We start from the raw sequence: 19,312 nt of genomic DNA, 5'->3' as shown, positions 1-19,312 counted from the left end.
AGGACATGACTCATGCTGAGGGTCACAATGCCTGTTTGTGCCCAATGCAGCACTCAAGCATGGGTGGGGCCTCATGGGCCATGCTGGTTTCTCCTACACTAAACAATGGAAAACATGCAAACCACAAGTGTTCTGGCCATGGGGAAGGTGGAGTTCTGATTTCTGCATCACGTTTACCTGTGGGTCTTGATTGGAGTTAAGGTCTCGGTTGTGAAGCCTGAAAAACGAGGTTGGGAAGAGATCACGAGCTAAGGCCATGGTGGGTCCGATGTGCTCAGTGTCTGGCCAGATGTCTGGGTGTCAGTCAGGAGGTCCGGTCTCGGGCTGTGTCAGACAGGGAATTAGTGCTCAGCACAGACTATATAATTGGGGTACAGTAGAGTCGCATGCAGGTTGTTCCTCATTTTGGGTTTCTGGGTAGCCCCATAGGGCAAAATTATCTTCTGGAGTGCAGGCAGAGTGCTGCATTGTGGCTCCGGAATTGCCATCCTGAGGGCTTGTGGGCCAAGAGTGTGAGGATGGAAGTCTGAGAACACAAGCTAGGCATAGGTTTTTGGGGGAAGGCACGGCAAGCACACTCTGCATAGCTGAATCGAGATCTTGTGCATCTGAAGTCAGAGTGATGATCAGACGTTGGCTCAGGTTGGAGTTCCTGTCCATGATGGCCCCTTCATGAAGGGGGCAGGGCATCGTGAGGCCATGGAGGTTTTCCCACGATGGGAGTTGTGAGATTCTCCAAACCGCAAGGATTCCATCTGCGGGACAATTGAGACAATTGGATGGCACCAGGACATCCCATAGAGATGACTGCAGAGCAGGGTTCTAAGGATGGATGCCTGGGCTGCCTGCCTAGCATTCCAATTGTCTCCTTGCGCTAATACAGGTTTGATCTGCTGGCTCTGGGGGAGCAACCGAGGGCGCTGAGCTGAAATGGACTCTACTTTGCATGGGTCATAATGTGGGTTTATGTCCATGGGGACCTTGGAATGGGGCGGGGGCACCAGGGTCATGAAGGTTTCTACTAGCCAGAGGTTTTGACACAGCTCCCACGTGCAAGTTTCCCATATGGAGAAAAGATTTGTTCTGATGGGTGCCTCAGGAAAGCCCCATATGCAGCTATTGGAAACCAGGCTTCTGAGGAGAGATGGCTGGAAACCAAAGCAATGGATCTGATGAGGTCCTAGGGGCCTGTCTCGTTCAATCTCCTTTTCTAGAGACATCTGTCTCCGGGTTTCAGTGGATGTGGTTGCTCAGCTGGTGGCAGATACCCCTGTTTGTCCCGAGCAGCCTACTCTCTTAGGATAGCCTTGGAGAAGTTGCAGGTTTCTCCTAATTTGTTCTGATTGGTGACACCCCGACATTTCATGGCCATTGTTGATACAAAATCCAGACAAAAGCCTCATCAAGTGCCTCACACTCGCTCTTTGTTCATATCCTGAAGAGTTCTCCTCACCGACTGTAGATAGGGCCTGTCATACCTCCATCCCCAAACCTAATCCGAATTTGTGTTTTCAGGCTTCTTCTGTCACCACAACCCTGGCCCACACACCCTTCAGGCTGGGGTCTCTGGAGCCACAAATTAGGACTGTGCCTGCCCGCTCCAATGGAATTCTTCCCATTCCATTGGCCACAACCGTAAAAATTAGAGGAACCTCCAAATCCCCAAAGTTATCCCTATGGTGTATGTTGCCCGGGACAAACAGAGGCGATCTGCCACCAACTGAACAACTACCTCCACTCAGAACTGTAGGCAGATATCCTGAGAAAAAAAACATTGACCCGACAGGCCCCTAGGCCCCAATCAGATAAATTGCTTTGGTTTCCAGTCATCTCTCACCAGAGGCCTGGTTTCCAATACGAGCATATAGGGTTTCTTGAGGCACTGATCATAAAAAATGTTGTCTCCACATGTTAATCGTGCTCTTTGGAGTGTGTCAAAACCTCCAGTTAGGAGAATCCTTCAGGGCCCTGGTACCACCACCCCATTCCAAGGTCTCCATGGACAAAAACCCACATTATAACCCATCTACAGGAGAGTCCATTTCACCTGAGCCCCCTCGGTTGCTCCCCCAGAGCCAGCAGATTGAACCTGCCTTGTTGCTAAGGAACAATTGCGATGAGAGTTGGGGTGTCCAGGCATCCATCGTTAGAGCCCTGCTCTGGAAAAGTTCCTTATGGGGCATCCTGGATCCATCAAACAGGTCTCGACTGTCCCACAAAAGGAATCCTTGTGGTTTGGAGCATCACACAATCCCACCACGGGAAATCCTCCATGGCCTCGTGATGCACCCCCACCTTCATGAAGGGGCCACGATGGATAGAAACTCCATCCTGAGCCAACGTCTGATCCTATCCCTGACTTCAGATGCACGAGATCTTGATTCAGTTCTGCAGAGTGTGCCTGCCATGTCCTCATCCCAAAACCTAAGCCTAGATTGTGCAGCACTCTGCCTGCCCTCCAGAAGAAAAACGTTGCCCTATGGTGCTACCCAGAAATGACAAATGAGGATCGACCTGCATGCCACTTGACTGTACCTCAATTATGCAGTCTAGCCTGGGCACTGAAGACCTGTTTGACACAGCCTGAGCCCAGACCTCCCGACCGACACCCAGACAGCTGGCCGTACACTGAGCACATCAGACCCACCATGGCCTTAGGTCATCATCTCTTCCCAAACTCGGTTTTCAGGCTTCAGAACCTAGAACCTATCTCCATTCACTTCCCAGCAGTGAAAGTGATGCAAAAATGAGAATTCCTCTTTCTCCATGCCCATAATCCTTGCAGTTTGCATGTTGTCCAATGGTCAGTGTAGGAGAAACTAGCATGCCCAGGTGCCCTGCTTATTCTTAAGGGCCACGTTGGGCACAAACACGCATTGTGACCCTCAGTGTGTGCCCTGTCCTCAAGTAAGGCCTCTCAGTGGCTGGAACTAGAGCCCACATATGGGGCTTGCCATGCCCCTGGTCCCCCAGTCTTAACCAGAGGTCGAGATGTCTAATCAACCCTACTCAGGGATCTGCTCTGGAATTCGCCTATGGTGGGACACCTGAGGTAAAAAAAAATACCAAAGACTCCTCCTATCCACAGAATGACCCAATCACTAGGAATCTGGCCAAACCCCCAGAGAGAAAGACTCATCCATGTCCCATGAGGCCACATCGACATTCTACAGCCATGGTTGACACAAAATCCAGAGACGAAAGCCTGAGTAAGAACATCACACTGGCCCTTTGTTTTTTTTTTTGTTTTTTTTTTTTGTTTTTGTTTTTAATGAGGTAATAGCTTTCTTTTATTAGGAGAAGATAGGGGTAAGACAGGTATTTGGAAAATACAAATATATCTATATATATTTTAAATAGAGGCCCAGGTTCTTGGAATATATGTTATTACAGCATCACATGAAATCTGGTTCATAAATGAATACTGAAATTTTTTTTCCAATTTATTTATTTTCAGAAAAACAGTATTCATTATTTTTTCACCACACCCAGTGCTCCATGCAAGCTGTGCCCTCTATAATACCCATCACCTGGTACCCCAACCTCCCACCCCCCCGCCACTTCAAACCCCTCAGATTGTTTTTCAAGAGTCCATAGTCTCTCATGGTTCATCTCCCCTTCCAATTTACCCAAAAGCACATACCCTCCCCAATGTCCATAACCCTACCCCCCTTCTTCCAACCCCCCTCCCCCCAGCAACCCACAGTTTGTTTCGTGAGATTAAGAGTCACTTATGGTTTTTCTCCCTCCCTATCCCATCTTGTTTCATGGATTCTTCTCCTACCCACTTAAGCCCCCATGTTGCATCACCATTTCCTCCTATCAGGGAGATCATATGATAGTTGTCTTTCTCCGCTTGACTTATTTCGCTAAGCATGATACGCTCTAGTTCCATCCATGTTGTCGCAAATGGCAAGATTTTGTTTCTTTTGATGGCTGCATAGTATTCCATTGTGTATATATACCACTTCTTCTTGATCCATTCATCTGTTGATGGACATCTAGGTTCTTTCCATAGTTTGGCTATTGTGGACATTGCTGCTATAAACATTCGGGTGCACGTGCCCCTTTGGATCACTACGTTTGTATCTTTAGGGTAAATACCCAGTAGTGCAATTGCTGGGTCATAGGGCAGTTCTATTTTCAACATTTTGAGGAACCTCCATGCTGTTTTCCAGAGTGGTTGCACCAGCTTGCATTCCCACCAACTGTGTAGGAGGGTTCCCCTTTCTCCGCATTCTCGCCAGCATCTGTCATTTCCTGACTTGTTGATTTTAGCCATTCTGACTGGTGTGAGGTGATATCTCATTGTGGTTTTGATTTGTATTTCCCTGATGCTGAGTGATATGGAGCACTTTTTCATGTGTCTGTTGGCCATCTGGATGTCTTCTTTGCAGAAACGTCTGTTCATGTCCTCTGCCCATTTATTGATTGGATTATTTGATCTTTGGGTGTTGAGTTTGTTAAGTTCTTTATAGATTTTGGACACTAGTCCTTTATCTGATATGTCGTTTGCAAATATCTTCTCCCATTCTGTCAGTTGTCTTTTGGTTTTGTTAACTGTTTCCTTTGCTGTGCAAAAGCTTTTGATTTTGATGAAATCCCAAAAGTTCATTTTTGCCCTTGCTTCCCTTGCCTTTGGCGATGTTCCTAGGAAGATGTTGCTGCGGCTGAGGTCGAAGAGGTTGCTGCCTGTGTTCTCCTCAAGGATTTTGATGGATTCCTTTCTCACATTGAGGTCCTTAATCCATTTTGAATCTATTTTTGTGTGTGGTGTAAGGAAATGGTCCAATTTCATTTTTCTGCACGTGGCTGTCCAATTTTCCCAACACCATTTATTGAAGAGGCTGTCTTTTTTCCATTGGACATTCTTTCCTGCTTTGCCGAAAATTAGTTGACCATAGAGTTGAGGGACTATTTCTGGGCTCTCTATTCTGTTCCATTGGTCTATGTGTCTGTTTTTGTGCCAGTACCATGCTGTCTTGATGATGACAGCTTTGTAATAAAGCTTGAAGTCCGGAATTGTGATGCCACCAACTTTGGCTTTGTTTTTCAATATCCCTTTGGCTATTCGAGGTCTTTTCTGGTTCCATATAAATTTTAAAATTATTTGTTCCATTTCTTTGAAAAAGATGGATGGTACTTTGATAGGAATTGCATTAAATGTGTAGATTGCTTTAGGTAGCATAGACATTTTCACAATATTTATTCTTCTAATCCAGGAGCATGGGACATTTTTCCATTTCTTTGTGTCTTCCTCAATTTCTTTCATGAGTACTTTATAGTTTTCTGAGTATAGATTCTTAGCCTCTTTGGTTAGGTTTATTCCTAGGTATCTTATGGTTTGGGGTGCAATTGTAAATGGGATTGACTCCTTAATTTCTCTTTCTTCTGTCTTGTTGTTGGTGTAGAGAAATGCAACTGATTTCTGTGCATTGATCTTATATCCTGACACTTTACTGAATCCCTGTATAAGTTCTAGCAGTTTTGGAATGGAGTCTTTTGGGTTTTCCACATAGAGTATCATATCATCTGCGAAGAGTGATAATTTGACTTCTTCTTTGCCGATTTGGATGCCTTTAATTTCCTTTTGTTGTCTGATTGCTGAGGCTAGGACTTCTAGTACTATGTTGAATAGCAGTGGTGATAATGGGCATCCCTGCCGTGTTCCTGACCTTAGTGGAAAAGCTTTCAGTGTTTCTCCATTGAGAATGATATTTGCAGTGGGTTTTTCATAGATGGCTTTGATGATATTGAGGTATGTGCCCTCTATCCCTACACTTTGAAGCGTTTTGATCAGGACGGGATGCTGTACTTTGTCAAATGCTTTTTCAGCATCTATTGAGAGTATCATATGGTTCTTGTTCTTTCTTTTATTGATGTGTTGTATCACATTGACTGATTTGCGGATGTTGAACCAACCTTGCGCCCAGGGATAAATCCCACTTGGTCGTGGTGAATAATCCTTTTAATGTACTGTTGAATCCTACTGGCTAGTATTTTGGTGAGAATTTTTGCATCTGTGCTCATCAAGGATATTGGTCTATAGCTCTCTTTTTTGATGGGATCCTTGTCTGGTTTTGGGATCAAGGTGATGCTGGCCTCATAAAATGAGTTTGGGAGTTTTCCTTCCATTTCTATTTTTTGGAACACTTTCAGGAGAATAAGAATTAGTTCTTCTTTAAATGTTTGGTAGAATTCCCCCGGGAAGCCATCTGGCCCTGGGCTTTTGTTTGTTTGGAGATTTTTAATGACTGTTTGAATCTCCTTACTGGTTATGGGTCTGTTCAGGCTTTCTATTTCTTCCTGGTTCAATTTTGGTAGTTTATATGTTTCTAGGAATGCATCCATTTCTTCCAGATTGTCAAATTTGTTGCCGTAGAGTTGCTCATAGTATGTTCTTATAATAGTTTGTATTTCTTTGGTGTTAGTTGTGATCTCTCCTCTTTCGTTCATGATTTTATTTATTTGGGTCCTTTCTCTTTTCTTTTTGATAAGTCTGACCAAGGGTTTATCAATTTTATTAATTCTTTCAAAGAACCAGCTCCTAGTTTGGTTGATTTGTTCTATTGTTTTTTTGGTTTCTATTTCATTGATTTCTGCTCTGATCTTTATGATTTCTCTTCTCCTGCTGGGCTTAGGGTTTCTTTCTTGTTCTTTCTCCAACTCCTTTAGGTGTAGGGTTAGGTTGTGTACCTGAGACCTTTCTTGTTTCTTGAGAAAATCTTGTACCGCTATATATTTTCCTCTCAGGACTGCCTTTGTTGTGTCCCACAGATTTTGAACCGTTGTATTTTCATTATCATTTGTTTCCATGATTTTTTTCAATTCTTCTTTAATTTCCCGGTTGACCCATTCATTCTTTAGAAGGATGCTGTTTAGTCTCCATGTATTTGGGTTCTTTCCAAACTTCCTCTTGTGGTTGAGTTCTAGCTTCAGAGCATTGTGGTCTGAAAATATGCAGGGAATGATCCCAATCTTTTGATACTGGTTGAGTCCTGATTTAGGACCGAGGATGTGATCTATTCTGGAGAATGTTCCATGTGCACCAGAGAAGAATGTGTATTCTGTTGCCTTGGGATGAAATGTTCTGAATATATCTGTGATGTAGATCTCATCCAGTGTATCATTTAAGGCCTTTATTTCCCTGTTGATCTTTTGCTTGGATGATCTGTCCATTTCAGTGAGGGGAGTGTTAAAGTACCCTACTATTATTGTATTATTGTTGAGGTGTTTCTTTGATTTTGTTATTAATTGGTTTATATAGTTTGCTGCGCCCACGTTGGGGGCATAGATATTTAAAATTGTTAGATCTTCTTGTTGGACAGACCCTTTGAGTATGATATAGTGTCCTTCCTCATCTCTTATTATAGTCTTTGGCTTAAAATCTAATTGATCTGATATAAGGATTGCCACTCCTGCTTTTTTCTGATGTCCATTAGCATGGTAAATTCTTTTCCACCCCCTCACTTTAAGTCTGGAGGTGTCCTTGGGTTTAAAATGAGTTTCTTGGAGGCAACATATAGATGGGTTTTGTTTTTTTATCCATTCTGATACCCTGGGTCTTTTGATTGGGGCATTTAGCCAATTAACATTCAGGGTAACTATTGAGAGATATGATTTTAGTGCCATTTTATTGCCTGTAAGGTGACTGTTACTGTATATTGTTTCTGTTCCTTTCTGATCTACCACTTGTAGGCTCTCTCTTTGCTTAGAGGACCCCTTTCAGTATTTCCTGTAGAGCTGGTTTGGTGTTTGCAAATTCTTTCAGTTTTTGTTTGTCCTGGAAGCTTTTAATCTCTCCTTCTATTTTCAATGATAGCCTAGCTGGATATAGTATTCTTGGCTGCATGTTTTTCTCGTTTAGTGCTCTGAAAATGTCATGCCAGCTCTTTCTGGCCTGCCAGGTCTCTGTGGATAAGTCAGCTGCCAATCTAATACTTTTAGCATTGTATGTTACAGACTTCTTTTCCGGGCTGCTTTCAGGATTTTCTCTTTGTCACTAAGGTTTGTAAATTTTACTATTAGGTGATGGGGTGTGGGCCTATTCTTATTGATTTTGAGGGGCGTTCTCTGAACCTCCTGAATTTTGATGCTCGTTCCCTTTGCCATATTGGGGAAATTCTCCCCAATAATTCTCTCCAGTATACCTTCTGCTCCCCTCTCTCTTTCTTCTTCTTCTGGAATCCCAATTATTCTAATGTTGTTTCGTCTTATGGTGTCACTTATCTCTCGAATTCTCCCCTCATGGTCCAGTAGCTGTTTGTCTCTCTTTTGCTCAGCTTCTTTATTCTCTGTCATTTTGTCTTCTATATCGCTAATTCTTTCTCCTGCCTCATTTATCCTAGCAGTGAGAGCCTCCATTTTTTATTGAACCTCATTAATGGCTTTTTTGATTTCAACTTGTTTAGATTTTAGTTCTTTTATTTCTCCAGAAAGGGCTTTTATATCTCTGGAGAGGGTTACTCTAATATCTTCCATGCCTTTTTCAATCCCGGCTAGAACCTTGAGAATTGTCATTTTGAACTCTAGATCTGACATATTACCAATGTCTGTATTGATTTGGTCTCTAGCCTTCGGTACTGCCTCTTGTTCTTTTTTTTGTTGTGAATTTTTCCGCCTTGTCATTTTGTCCAGCTAAGAGTATATGAAGGAGCAAGTAAAATACTAAAAGGGTGGCAACAATCCCAGGAAAATATGCTTTAACCAAATCAGAAGAGATCCCAAATCGTGAGGGGGGATTTCTCCCCCCTCACGATTGGGTGAGGGATCTCCTCTGATTGGGATCTCCTTTGATTGGGATCTCCCAATCTCTTCTGATTGGGATCTCCCAATCTCTTCTGATTGGGATCTCTTCTGATTTGGGGATAAAAAGAGGTTCAAAAAGAAAGAAAGAAAAAAAAGAAAAAAAGAATTAAAAAAAAAGAGATTGAATTAAAAATTCAATCAAGAATTTAAAAAAGAATTAAGAAAAAAAAGATTGAAGAGTTTAGGATCTCTTCTGATTTGGGGATAAAAAGAGGTTCAAAAAAGAAAGAAAGAAAAAAAAAGAATTAAAAAAAAAGAAAATGAATAAACAAAAGTATAAAAAAGAAAAAATATATATATTAGATAATCTAGTTAAAAAACGTTAAAAAAGAAAAGGGTAAAAGTTATAAAAAATTTTAGCAGAAGAAAAGAAAAAAAATGAAAAAGAAAAAAATTAAATTAACTGCAAGACTAAAAAATCACAGGCAGAAAGCCATGAGTTCCATGGTTTGTTTTCTCCTCCTCTGGAATTCTGCTGCTCTCTCCTTGGAATTGAAACTGCACTCCTTGGTAGGTGAACTTGGTCTTGCCTGGATTTCTTGTTGATCTTCTGGGGGAGGGGCCTGGTGTAGTGATTTTCAAGTGTCTTTTCCCCAGGCGGAATTACACCGCCCTTACCAGGGGCCGGGCTGAGTGATCTGCTCGGCTTTGGTTTCAGGAGCTTTTGTTCCCTGAGCGCTTTCTGTAGAGTTCCGGAGTACGGGAATACAAATGGCGGCCTCCTGGTCTCCGGCCCGGAGGAGCCGAGAGCCCGGGGCCCTGCTCCCCTGTGCGCCCTCAGCGAACAGCTCCCAGTAACTCACGTCTGCCCAACCTCCGGCCGCGCTCCGAGCTCACCGAGCTTGCGACTGGTTCAAGGCAACTCCGGGCTGCAAGCTTACTGTCGGCTCTGTCTCTGCAGCCGGCTTTCCCGTTCCAATATCCGCAAGCTCTGCGACACTCAGACACCCCCGATCCTTCTGTGACCCCGCGGGACCTGAGGTCACGCCGACCCCGCGTGGGCTTTGCCCCGGTTTAGCCTCCGGAGCGATGTCCCTCAGCGGAACAGACTTTTAAAAGTCCCGATTTTGTGCTCCATTGCTCCGCCGCTTGCCGGGAGCCGGCCCCTCCCCCCAAGGTCTATCTTCCCGTCGCTTTGGATTCACTTCTCCGCCAGTCCTACCTTTCAGAAAGTGGTTGTTTTTCTGTTTCTAGAATTGCTGTTCTTCTCTTCGATCTGCCGTTGGATTTGCAGGTGTTTGCAATCTTTAGATAAGCTCTCTAGCTGATCTCCTGCTAGCTGAGGTAGTCTCAGCCTGCTACTTCTCCGCCATCTTGACTCCTCCTCCTTGCCCTTTGTTTGTAGTCCAAAAAATTCTTCTCACGGTCTGTAGATCGGGTGTGCATAACTCCGTTCCCAAACCTAATCAGAGTATGTGTTTTCAAACTCCTGTCACCATAGCCCTGGCCCACACACCCTCTAGGCTGGGGGCCCTGGAACCACACGCCAGGACAGTGCCTGCCCTCTCCAAGGGAATTCTGCCCATTCCATTGACCACAACCGTACAAATTAGAGTAACCTCCCAAACCCCTAAGCTATCCCAATGCTGTAGGTCGCCCGGGAAAAACATGGGTGATCTGCCACCAGCTGAACAGCTACCTCCACTCAGACACATAGGCAGATGTCCCCAGAGAAAAACATTGAACCCGACAGGCCCCTAGGCCCTAATAAGACCAATTGCTTTGGTTTCCAGTCATCTCTTGCCAAGCCCTGGTTTCCAGTACCAGCATATGGGGTTTCCTGAGGCACCGATCAGAACAAATGTCGTCTCCGCATGGGAAACTTGCTTGTTGGAGCTGTGTCAAAACCTTAGGTTAGGAGAATCCTTCAGGGCTCCGGTGCCACCACCCCATTCCAAGGTCTCCATGGACACAAACCCACCTTAGGTCCCATCTACAGGAGAGTCCATTTCAACCCAGCCCCCTCGGTTGCTCCCCCTGAGCCAGCAATCAAACCTGTCTTTTTTCTAGGAGACAATTGGAATGTGAGGCATTCTGCCCAGGCATCCATCCTTAGAAACCTGCTCTGGAGTCGTTTCCTATGGGACGTCCTGGACCAATCCAACAGGTCTCAATTGTACTGCAGAAGGAATCCTTGCAGTTTGGAGCATCTCAAAATTCCCATCATGGGAAATAGGCCCCTGATGCCTCCCCCTTCATGAATGGGCCATCATGGACAGAAACTCCAACGTGAGCCAACGTCTGATACTCGCCCTGAGTTCAGATGCACAATTCAGCTCTATTCAGCTTTGGAGAGTGTGCCTGCCCTGCCCTCTCCCCTAAACCTAAGACTAGCTTTTGCTCTCATATTTATGTCATCACATTCCTGGCCAACTAGCCCCCAGTTTGGGAATTCTGGAGACACAATTCAGCACTCTTCCTGCCCTCCAGAAGTAAATCTTTGCCCGATGAGGCTACCCAGAAATCCCAAAAGAGGATAAACCTGCACGCAACTCGACTGCACCCCACTTATACAGTCTACCCTGGGCCCTAATGAACAGTTGGAAACAGCCTGAGCCCGGACCTCCCAACTGACACGCAGACAGCGGGCCCCACACTGAGCACTCAGAACCGCCATGGCCTTGGGTCGTCATCTCTTCCCAACCTCGGCTTTCAGGCTTCAGAACCTAGAACTTATATCCAATCACTGCCCAGTGGTGAACGTGTTGCAGAAATCAGAACTCCTCCTTCCCCGTGCCCAGAATCCTTGTGGTTGGCATGTTGTCCAATGTTCAGTGTAGGAGAAACCAGCTTGCCCAGGAGGTCCTGCCCATGTTTCAGGGCTGCGTTGGTCACAAACACACATTGTGACCCTCAGCCTGTGCCCTGTCCTCAAGTAAGGCCTCTCAGTGGCTGGAACAAGAGCCGACATATGTGGATTGCCATGCCCCTAGGCCCCCATTCTAAACCAGACGTCGGGTTGTCCAGCCACCCCTCCCAAGCGCTCTCCTCTGGAATCAGTCTTTTGGTGGGACATTTGAGGTAAAAAAACAGAAAGGACACCTCCCATCCCAAAGAATGACCCCAAACTCTTGGAATAGGTCTAAATCCCCAGAGAGGGATACTCGTCCATGCCTGATGAAGGCACCTCGACATTCAATGACTATATTTGAAGCAAAATCCAGAGACAAAAGCTTGAGGAATCACCTCACATTCGCCCTTTGCTCATATCATGAAGAGTTCTCCTCACCATCTGTAGATCGTTCCTGCCATACCTACGTCCCCAATCCTAAGCCGAGTTTGCGTTTTCAGACTTCTGTCCCCACAGCCCTAGTCCACACACCATCCAGGATGGTGCCCCTGGAGCCACACTTTAGGACTGTGCCTGCCCTCTCCATGGGAATTCTGCCCATTTAATTGGCCCCAACACTACAGATTTGGAGAAACTTCCAAAGACTCCGAGGCCATCCTAATACTGTAGGCCGCCCGGGACAAACATAGGTGATATGACACCAGCTGCGCAACTACCTCCACTTAGACCTGTAGACAGATGTCCCCAGAGAAGAAGATTCACCCGGACATGCCCCTAGGCCCTAATCGGATCCATTGTTTTGCTTCCAGGCATCTCTCCTCAGAGTCCTGGTTTCCAATACCAGCATATGGGGGTTTCCTGAGGCACTGATCATAACAAATCTCATCACCACATGGGAAACTTGCTCAATGGAGATGTGTCAAAACCTCCAGTTAGGAGAATCCTTCAGGGCCCCGGTGCCACCACCCCATTCCAAGGTCTCCATGAACAAAAACCCACATTATGACCGATCCTCAGGAGAGTCCATTTCAACTCTGCCTCGTTGGTTGCTCCCCCAGAGCCAGCGGATCGAACCTGTCTTGTAGAGAGGATATAATTGGAATGCAAGGTGGGCTGCCCAGGCATCCATCCTTAGAACCCTGCTCTCGAGTCATTCCAGATTGGAGGACCTTGGGCCATCCAACAGGTCTCAATTGTCCGGCAGAAGGAATCCTTGCAGTTTGGAATGTCTCACAACTCCCATCGATGGAAAAACTCCATGGCTACATGATGCGCAACTCCTTCATGAAGGGGCCATCATGGACAGAAACTCCAACCTGAGCCAATGTCCTATCCTCGCCCTGACTTCAGATGCATGAGATCTCTATTTCGCTTTGCAGAGTGTGCCTGCCATGCTCTCGCCCCCAAAACCTGGCCTAGCCTGTGTTCTCAGACTTCCGTCCTCACACTCCTGGGCCACAAGCCCGCCAGTTTGGGAATTCCGGAGCCACAATGCAGTACTCTTTCTGCCCTCCAGAAGAAAAACGTTATAATATGGGGCTAGCCAGAAACCCCAAATGAGGATCAACCTGCACGCCACTCAACTGTACCCCAATTATACAGTCTAGCATGAGCACTAATGCCCTGTCTGACACAGCCTGAGCCCGGATCTCCCGACCTGAGCCCGGATCTCCCGACCAAAACCAAGACAGCTGGGGCCACACTTCAGGACTGTGCCTGCCCTTTCCATGAAAATTCTGTCCACCATTGTCCACAACCATACAGATTAGGAGAAACCTCCAAAGACCCCGAGACCATCCCAATAGTGTCGGCTGCCAGGGACAAATGGGGCGATCTGACACCAGCTGAGCAATGACCTCCACTCAGAACTATAGACAGATATTCCCAGAGAAGAAGAATGAAGCAGACAGGCCCCTAGGACATATTCAGATCCATTGCTTTTGTTTCCAGGCATCTCTCCTCAGAAGCCTGGCTTCCAATACCATCTTATTGTGGTTCCGGAGAAAAGAATCAGAACAAATCTCAACTCCACATTGGAAACTGGCTCTTTGAAGCTGTCTCAAAACCTCCGGTTAGAAGATTCTTTCAGGGCGCCGGTGCCACTGCCCCATTCCAAGATCTCCATGGAAACCAACCCACATTATGACCAATCCTCAGGAGAGCCCATTTCAACTCAGCCCCCTTGGTTGCTCCCCCAGAACCAGCAGATCGAACCTGCCTTCTTGCTAGGAGACAGTTGGAATGCAAGTAGGGCTGCCTAAGCATCCATCATTAGAGCCCTGCTCTGGAGAAGTTCCTTATGGGGCATCATGGATCCATCCAAAAGGTCTCGACTGTCCCACAGAAGGAATCCTTGCAGTTTGGAGTATCACACAATCCCAATGAGGGAAAACCTCCATGGCCTCATGATGCTCCCCCCGACCTTCATGATGGGGCCATCATGGATAGAAACTCCATCCTGAGCCAGTGTCTGATCCTCGCCCTGACTTCAGATGCACGAGATCTCGATTCAGCTCTGCAGAGTGTGCCTGTCGTGCCCTCGTCCCAAAACCTAAGCCTAGCTTGTGTTCTCAGACTTCCGTCCTCACACTTCTGGCCCACAAGCCCTCCATTTGGGAATTCTGGACACACAATGCAGCACTCTTCCTACCCTCCAGAAGAAAAACTTTGCCCTATGAGGCTACCTAGAAATGCCAAATGAGGATCAACCTGCATGCCACTTGACTGTACCCCAATTTTACAGTCTAGCCTGGGCACTAATGCCCTGTCTGACACAACCTGAGGCCAGAGCTCCTGACCAACGCCCAGACAGCTGCCCGTACACTGCGCACATCGGATCTGCCATGGCTTTAGGTGGTCATCTTTTCCCAAACACGGTTTTCAGGCTTCAGAAGCTAGAACTTATCTCCCCTCACTACCCAGGGGTGAATGTGATGCAGAAATCAGAATCCCTCCTTCCCCAAGACAAGAAAACTTGTGGTTGGCATGTTGTCCAATGGTCAGTGTAGGAGAATCCAGCGTGGCCCATGAGGCCCCGCCCATGCTTGAGGGCCGCAATGGGCACAAACACACATTGTGACCCTCAGCGTGAGCCCTGTCCTCAAGGAAAACATCTCAGGGGCAAGACCAAGAGCACGCATATGGGTCTTACCATGCCCCTAGTCCCCCAATCTTAACCAGAGGTTTAGATGTTTAGTCACCACTACTCAGGTCTGGTCTGGAATCCTGGTGGGACACCTGAGGTAAAAAAAAATACCAAAAGGACTCCTCCCATTCACCGAATGACACCCAAACACGTGGGATCTGACCAAATCCACAGAGAGATAGACTCGTCAATTGCCCATGAGGCCATCCCGACATTCCATGGCCACCGCTGACACAAAATCCAGAGACAAAAACCTGGGCAAGCGCCTAGCACTTGCCCTTTTTTCGTAGCCCAAAAAATTCTCCTCCAGTCTATAGATTGGGCCTGTCATACATACGTCCCCAAACCTAAATTGAGTTTGGGTTTTCAGAATTCTGTCCCCACAGTACTAGCCCACACACCTTCCAGGCTAGGGCCCCTGGAGCCACACCTCAGGACTGTGCCTGCCCTCTCCAGTGGAATTCTGCCCACTCCATTGGCCACAACCCTACAGATTAGGAGAAACCTCCAAATTCCCCAAGGCCATCCCAACAGTGTTGGCTGCCCAGGACAAACAGGAGCGATCTATCCCAAGCTGAGCAACTACTTCAACTCAGACTGGTAGACAGATATCCCCAGAGAAGAAGATTGAACCAGACAGGCACCTAGGCCCTAATCGGATCCATTGCTTTTGTTTCCAGGCATCTCTCTTCAGAGCCCTGGTTTCCAATACCAGCATATAGGTTTTTCCAGAAGTACCAATCAGGACAAATCACATCTACACATGGGAAATGTGCTTTTTGGAGCTGTGTCAAAACCTCCAGTTAGGGGAAAACTTCAGGTCCCTGGAGCCACCGCCCCATTACAAGGTCTCCATGGACACAATCCAACATTATGACCCATTCTCAGGAGAGTCCATTTCAACACAGCCCCATCAGTTGCTCCCCCATCGGTTGCTCCCACAGAGGAAGCAGATTGAACCTGCCTTGTCGCTAGGAGACAATAAGAATGGGAGGTGGGCTCTCCAGGCATCCATCCTTAGAACCCTGCTCTGGCGTCATTCCGTATGGGACGTCCTGGAGCCATCTAACCGGTCTCGACTGTCCTGTAAAAGGAATTCTTGCCAATTGGAGCATCGTGTGAAAGCCTCCATGGCCCCATGATGCCCCCCACTTTCATGAAGGGTCCATCCTGAAAAGAACAGAAACTCCAACCTGAGGCTTCCTCTGATCCTCGCCCTGACTTCAGGTGCATGAGATCTCGATTCAGCTCTTCAGAGAGTGCCTGCTGTGCCCTCGCCTCAAACCTAAGCCTAGCTTGTGTTCTCAGACTTCCGTCCTCACACTCCTGGCCCACAGACCCTTCAGTTTGGGAATTCCAGATTGACAATACAGGACTCTGCCTGCCCTCCAGAAGAAAAACGTTGCCCTATGGGGCTACCCAGAAACCCCAAATGAGGATCAACCTGCACGCCACTCGACTGTACCCCAATTATACAGTCTACCCTGGGAATTAATGCCCTGTCTGACACAGCCTAAGCCTGGAATTCGTGACCTACACCAGACAACTGGCCGCACACTGAGCACATCAGACACGCCATGGCCTTAGGTCATCATCTCTTCCCAACCTCGGTTTTCAAGCTTCAGAAGCTACACCTTATCTCCAATAATTGCCTAGTGCTGAACGTGATGCAGAAATCAGAACTCCTCGTTCCCCATGGCCAGAAACCTTGTGGTTGGCATGTTGTCCAACGTTCACTGTAGGAGAAAACAGCCTGGCCCATGAGGACCTGCCCATGCTTGAGGGTCGCCATGGACACAAACACACATTTTGACCCTTAGCGTCAACCTTATCCTCAAGTAAAGCCACTCAGTGACTGGACCAAGAGCTCGGATATGTGGCTTGCCTTACCCCTAGTCCCCCCATGTTAACTAGACCTCAAAATGCCTAGTCATCCCTACTCAGGGCTCTGCTCTGGAATCCCTCTTTTGTGGGACACCAGAGGTAAAAAAAAAAAATACAGAAAGGACTCCTCCCATCCACAGACTGACCCCAAACACTTGGGATCAGGCCAAATCCCCAGAGAGAAAGACTCGTCCATGGCCCATGAGGTCAGCCCGACATTCCTCAGTCACCATTGACACAAAATCAGAGACAAAAGTCTGAGCAAACGCCTCACACTCGCCCTTTGTTCATAGCCTGAAAAATTTTTTTCACAGTCAGTAGATCAGGCCTATCATACATATGTCCCCAAACCTAAGCCGAGGTTGTGTTTTCAGACTTCTGTCCCCACAGTCCTGGCCCACATACCCTCCAGGCTGGGGACTCTGGAGGCAAACCTCAGGACTGTGCTTGCCCTCTCCAGGGGAATTCTGCTCATTCCACTGGCCACAAACCTACAGATTAGGAGAAAACTAAAAAGTACCAAAGCCATCCCAATATTGTAGGCCACCCATGACAAAGAGGTGCGACCTATCAGTAGCTAAGCAACTACCTCCATTCAGACCTGTAGACAGATATACCCAGAGAAGAAGATTGAACCTGACAGGCACCTAGGCCCTAACTGGATCCATTGCTTTCGTTTCCAGGCATAACTCCTCAGAAACCAGGTTTCCAATACCAGCATATAGTTTTTTCCAGAGGTACCAATCAGAACAAATCTTGTCTCCACACGGGAAACTTGCTCTTTGGAGCTGTGTCAAAACCTCCAGTTAAGAGAAAACTTCAGGTTCCCAGACTCACCGCCCCATTCCAAGGTCTCCATGGACACAAACCCACATTATGAACCACCCTCCGGAGAGTCCATTTCAACACACCCTCCTCGATTGCTCCACCAGATTCAGCAGATCTAACCTGCCTTGTCGCAAGGAGACAATAGGAATGCGAGTTGGGCTCTCCAAGCATCCATCCTTAGAACGCTGCTCTGTCTTTGTTCTGTATGGGACGGCCTGGAGACATCTGACAGGTCTCGACTGTCCAGCAGAAGAATCCTTGCAGATTGGAGCATCTCACAACTCCCATCGTGGGAAAACATCCATGGCCCCATGATGCCTGTCACCTTCATGAAGGGGCCATCCTGAACAGAAAATCCAACCTGAACCTACGTCTGATCCTCGACCTGACCTCAGATGCACGAGATCTCGATTCAGCTCTTCAGAGTGTGACTGCCATTCTCTCGCCCCAAAACCTAAGCCTAGCTTGTGTTCACAGACTTCTTTCCTCACACTTCTGGCCCACAAGCCCTATAGTTTGGGAATTCCGGAGCCACATTGCAGCACTATGCAATGGGCTCCAGAAGAAAAACGTTGCCCTATGGGGCTACCCAGAAACGCCAAATGAGGATCAACCTGCAAGCCACTCAACTGTACTCCAATTATACAGTCAACCCTCAAACTAATGCGATGTGCTGTCTGACACAGCCTGAGCCCGGACCTCCCGACCGACACCCAGACAGCTGCGGCCACACGTCAGTACTGTGCCTGCCCTTTACAAGGGAATTCTTACCATTTCATTTGTCACAAACCTACAGATTAGGAGAAACCTCCAGAGTCCCTGAGGCCAGCCAAATAGTGTTGGCCTACCGGGACAAACAGGGGCGATCTGACACAAGATGAGCAATGACCTCCACTCAGAACCATAGACAGATGTTCTCAGAGGAAAATATTGAAGCAGACAGGCTCCTAGGCCCTATTTGGACCCACTGGTTTGGATTCCAGGCATCTCTCCTCAGAGACCTGGTTTCCAAAACTAGTTTATGGGAGTTCCTGAGGAACCAATCAGAACAAATCTCATCTCCACATGAGAAATTTGGTCTTTATCGCTCTCTCAAAACCTCAGGTTAGGAGAATACTTCAGGGCACCGGAGCCACTGCCCCATTCCAAGGTCTCAATGGACATAACCCCACATTATGACCGATCTTCAGGAGAGTCCATTTCAATTCAGCCCCTCAGTGGCTCCCCCAGAGCCAACAGATCGAACCTGTCTTGGCGCTAGGAGGTAATTGGAATGTGAGTTGGGCTGCCCAGGCATCCATCATTAGAACTCTGCTCTTGAGAATTTCCATATGGTACATCCTGGATCCATCCAACAGGTCTAGAATGACGCACAGAAGGAATCCTTGCGGTTTTAGAGCATCAGAGAATCCCACTGTGGGCAAACATCCATGGCCTCATGATGCCCCCCACCTTCATGAAGGGGACATCATGGACAGAAACTCCAACCTAAGCCAACGTCTGATCCTCACCCTGACTTCAGATAGACAAGATCTCGATTCAGCTCTGCAGAGTGTGCCTGCCGTGCCCTCGCTCCAAAACTTAAGCCTAACATGTGTTCTCAGAATTCCGTCCTCAAACTCCTGGCCCACAAACCCTCAGTTGGGAATTCTGGAGACACAATGCAGCACTCTGCTTGCCCTCCAGAAGAAAAAATGTTTCCCTATGGGGCTATGCAGAAACGCCAAATGGGGATCAACCTGCATGCCACTCAACGGTACCCCAATTGTACAGTCTAGTGTGAGTACTAATGCCCTGTCTGACACAGACTGATCCTGGACCTCCCGACTGACACCCAGACAGCTGGATGCACACTG

Source organism: Neovison vison, chromosome 4 (genome assembly GCF_020171115.1).
Source record: "Neovison vison isolate M4711 chromosome 4, ASM_NN_V1, whole genome shotgun sequence".
NCBI classification, from domain to species: Eukaryota; Metazoa; Chordata; class Mammalia; order Carnivora; family Mustelidae; genus Neogale; species Neogale vison.
Note: the sequence above shows the minus strand (reverse complement) of the source record.